At 43.3% G+C, this 5,000-nt stretch overlaps 1 protein-coding gene across 19 annotated transcripts in view; it reads left to right on the forward strand.

Moving 5' to 3' along the window:
- LOC127002415 (uncharacterized) overlaps nt 1–5,000 on the forward strand; it is a 107,579-nt gene that overhangs the window by 74,087 nt on the left and 28,492 nt on the right. The gene's annotated exons all lie outside the window — the stretch shown is intronic.

A 5,000-nucleotide genomic window follows, 5' to 3' on the forward strand; every position in this document is an offset into this window, starting at 1 on the left:
CTCCCCCCCCCCAGCCTCCCCTCTACGGATCATATCACCCTCGCAGGACGCCTCGGGGTCTTGGGGTCTGGGCGCGGGAACCTTCTGACGGCAGGAAATTAGGCGAAGATTTCATTTCCTCTTAAAGAACCATATCTATATTTACCTTCCCCGGTGGAGGTGAGGTGAGGTGTCCATCCACGTGAACCTACCAGCTGTGTGTGTGTGTGTGTGTGTGTGTGTGTGTGTGTGTGTGTGTGTGTGTGTGTGTGTGTGTGTGTGTCAGGTTTCAGCCGCAAATAAGGAAGTCATATGTCCGTACGTGTTAAGACGTTATTTGATTTTTCTCTCGTTTATGGTTAAAAATTATCCTTGTTGGAAGATACACTGTCAAAATTTATGAGCAAATAACCATTTAGTACGTGTGAAAAAGACAGGCAGATGGGTAGAGAGATAGATAATAGAAAGAGAGAGAGAAAATTACATAGAAAAGCAGACCACACAGACCCCATGGTCCAGACTAGGTGGTCTGTCCCTAGGTGAATCTACACTAATCAGATGGCTCCAAAACGTTGCTTTTCTACTCTAGTTAATATTAAGTTGAAGGAAGTGACGGTCGAGCTTGTTTTTAAAGGAGTCAGTCGTGTTACACTGGACCACTGACGGTGGGAGCTTATTCCATTCTCGCACTACAACGTTGGTGAAGAAAAATTTGGTGCAGTCTGAATTTACTTGTCTACATCTGAGTTTTACGCCATTGTTCCTCGTACGCAAAGTGTCATCGATCATAAACAATTTTGATCTGTCTACATTCGTGAAACCATTAAGTATTTTAAAACATTCGATCAGTTTTCCTCGGAGGCGACGTTTCTCAAGAGAGAACATGTTAAGGGTGGAAAGCCTTTCTTCGTAGGATTTGTTGTGCAAGGAAGGGATCATTTTTGTTGCCCGACGCTGAACACCTTCTAGTTTGGCAATGTCCTTTACATGGTGGGGAGACCAAAACTGTACCGCATATTCCAAGTGGGGTCTGACTAAACTAATGTAGAGCGGAAGTATTACATCTTTATTCTTGAATAAAAAGTTTCTTGTAATGAAGCCCAACATTCTGTTCGCTTTATTTGCTGCATCGATGCATTGCTGTGAGAATTTGAGGTTTGACGCGATTTTGACCCCCAGGTCCTTAACGCATTGAACGCTTGTGAGTTTAACGCCGGGTATTTCGTAATCGAACTTCTTATTTCTTGTTCCAACTTGAAGGACCTGGCACTTGTCTACGTTAAAGGGCATCTCCCATCTATCCGACCAGGCTGAAATTTTGTGCAAATCCTCTTGGAGGCTTTGCCTGTCTTCGTCAGTGAGAACCGAGTTACCAATCTTTGTGTCGTCTGCAAATTTACTAATGCGATTATTGAGTCCAACATCCACGTCGTTGATGTAAATAATGAAGAGCACTGGGCCAAGAACCGAGCCCTGAGGGACGCCACTAGTGACCGGCGCCCACTCTGAGTTAAATCCGTCAATCACTACTCTTTGTTGTCTGTTGCTCTACCAATTCGCGATCCATTGGTTTACTTGACCGTCAATGCCTGTTTGCTTTAATTTATAAAGTAATTTGTGATGTGGGACTTTATCAAACGTTTTCTGGAAATCAAGATAGACTACGTCCGCTGATTTGGTTACGTCATAAACTGAGAAGAGGTCGTTATAAAAGGTCAATAGGTTTGACAGGCAGGATCTTTTGTTACGGAAGCCATGTTGTGAATCCCCAATTAATGAGTGGCTTTCGAGGTAACTCACAATTTTGTCTCTAATTATGCTCTCGAGTAGCTTACTTACAATTGAAGTTAGACTAATGGGTCGGTAGTTACCTCTGGGATTTTCAAACTGCCATGTCCCAGGCGATTATAGAAGTCTTTATTCCCAGCTCCTCCAATTTCCCAAAGACGTGCACGCTCCCTTGACTCCCTGCCCTGTGTATCGCTCCTTACTTCCCACGTGGGTCGCAGGTGGTATATCAATTTCGAGTATCATTCTAGACCCAAATCCTTCCCTCTTTCATGAAATGCTACACTTTTTTCGGATTTAAGCAGCGGTCTGTATTTTTTTCATTTAAACATCGAGATAAACAACTTGCCCTCTCTTGCGTTTAATGAGGTACTGGAAATATACTCCTAAGGTCGTGTTTACTCATTATATATATTTTTTTCACCGTAAAGTAACCAGCTCAAGGGACGGAATAGATACAAACAGAAAAGGCCGCTAGCACTGACCCTGTAAAAGAGGATAGAGAGGAGTGGCCGAAAGTGAAGTCAATGTCGGGTGGAATGACGAATAACCCCAAGCACAAAACTACGACGTATGCATCAAAGTCTATATACACCAAGTCAAGTCACGCGCAGGTTTGTGGGAGGAGACACGGCCGAGGCGTGGTTTATGCGTGACGTTGCTTGGAGCCAAACTAGAGAATGTAGAAACAGGGATTTAGAGAAAACGAGGAACGGCGGACTAATTTAAATCAATCGCTTCATCATGCCCTCCCTCACACCCCACACCGCCGTTTGTAGGCATTGGAATTACAGTCACGCAATAGCACAATAAAAAGACATATTTTATCGTCAGTGGCTTGCCTGAACGCGCTGTGAAAGAAGGCGAGAATGCACATCCAGAGTGCACACACGGCCCCAACTTTAGTCACCCCTGAACTGGCGGGTATTTTTTTTTTAGCTCCAAGTGACGTCATCCCGCTGCTCCGCCCCAAAACCGCCGCCTGCGCGTACCGGTCGCAGTTTTGAAGCTGTGGAGGACAAGTGGTGACCAGGTTCCAGGATCTACCACGGTACTGGGTTTGCAGGAGCTCCCGTGTGATGGCCTACTGACCCACTGCAAACACTTTACGTTCCTCTGTGTTCGTATATACTAGAGAAGCAAAGAATGAGAACCTCGCTCCCAGGGCCACAAATGAGAACTGCGTACGCGTTTAAAGAGTCACAGGAGGATTGCGCACGCTGTCGGGACCCAGAAGACGAACAAACAGAGGAATGACCATAACAGCAGAGATAATAGTGACCCCAATCAGAGACAAATACCTGGAGGCAAGAATCGTAAATATTTGATAGGAATGTGAAGGAAAGCAAATATAATATAGTATAAAGATTAAATTCAAGAAAAGGATTAGTAGTTGTAGTAGTAGTAGTAGTAGTAGTAGTGGTAGTAGTAGTAGTAGTAGTAGAGAAGATGGCGCCACTATAAACACTTGCCTGCGCCATGATGGGCTGGGGCCGAATTCCATCCAGGCCCCTCAAGCAAGCTTACCGGAGCAATAGGCGGAGACGTAAAAAAAAAAAAAAAAGAAGTAGTAGTAGTAGTAGTAGTAGTAGTAATAGTAGTAGTAGTAGTAGTAGTAGTAGTAGTAGTAGTAGTAGTATTGAGATCTATGAAAGGGTATCCAGGAAAAAAAACAAAGACCCAGAAACCCAAACAGAGTCGCTTCGTTGAGGAGACTGAATATGAACAATAAGTCTTGACAGTAAAGGAAAAGGAAGAATAAAAAATAGCTAGACAAATACAACACATAATGAGTGACCAATGTGAGTGTTACCCTTCGCTCTAAACTTATCAATGTCAACGAGGGAAGCAATCTCGTCTGGAAGCATATTCAACATTTTATTCAACTGGGGATGAACGGACGGGGAAATTTGGTTATTTGCGCAAAGAAATGATCCAATATCTCTCTCTGTGTGTGCCCCTCTCTCTCTCTCTGTGTGTGTGTGTGTGTGTGTGTGTACGTTATATTTCACGCGCTAGGCAATAACCATACTTTGCTTCCGTCTTTATCATCGTAGGGTGGGCGAGGCAACGCACCCCCAGAGTATGCCCCCATTGCTTGACTGATTGCTATGTCCCTTGAAATGAAGGTCACCCAGAGAGCAAAAGAAATAACTTACCAAACACACCAATCACTCCCGCAGACTTTACAACTTTTCCTTCCTTTTCCTTCATCTTCCTCCCTCCCTAAGCACTTCTGTTCCCCTATACGCTCGCCTTTCCTTATTTTCCGTCTTTTCTTCCTTCCTTTCCTTTCTACTTAACTCTCTTAGGTATTTTTCCATTTCCTTCCTTCCTCTCTTAACATCTTATCTTTCCTTCTTTCTCTCCTTCAAATTATCTCTCAGACCAGTCCCTTCCTTCCTTCCTTCCTTCCTCTCTTAACATCCTTTCTCTCCTTCAAATTACCTCTCAGACCATTCCCTTCCTTCCTTCCTTCCTTTCTTTTCCTCCTCCTCCTCCTCCTCCTCTCCTATCCCTACCCTCTTATCTCCTCCCTGCCTCCCTCAATTCTCTTTTATCTACAAGGCGGTCTGGTCAGCGCTGTCCCCTCCTTTACGAGTCTCCGGTATAACAATGTAGCTTTTCCATTATTTGTTCTACGCGTCTTGCAGATTAGTTTTACCGAGCGAGTCCTCCTTCATAGCGGCTATTTTTGTGGGGGGTTTCGATGTTTATTTTTCAGGAGAGTTTATTGGTTTTGTTGATGTGTTTGTTTGTTTGTTTGTTTATATTCGCTTCCTGAACACACACACACACACACACACACACACACACACACACACACAGACACACGCCCCCCCCCCACCCCCCACATACAAACACACAGTAGTAGTAGTAGTAGTAGTAGTAGTAGCAGCAGCAGCAATAGTAGTAGTAGTAGTAGTAGTAGTAGTAGTAGTAGTATTTTATTGATCACAACTTTACAATAAAAATTTTCTCACACGTTTTGTCCAGAACATGAAGAATAAGCTGAATTCCGAGTTATGCATCAACAAAATCCTGTAGTCCACAATAAATAAAGGTAATACATCACACAGAACATGCAACAAAATAAAAACTCTAAAAATACAAGTCACAAGATGAGAACTATAATTTCAAAACCAAGATAAACGAGACAAGCAAACATGAGAAACAAGGTTAAAGAAAATGGAAAGAAATGTCAATATGTCTCCGATACTACACAACAATAA

This window comes from Eriocheir sinensis, chromosome 23, assembly GCF_024679095.1.
Source record: "Eriocheir sinensis breed Jianghai 21 chromosome 23, ASM2467909v1, whole genome shotgun sequence".
NCBI classification, from domain to species: Eukaryota; Metazoa; Arthropoda; class Malacostraca; order Decapoda; family Varunidae; genus Eriocheir; species Eriocheir sinensis.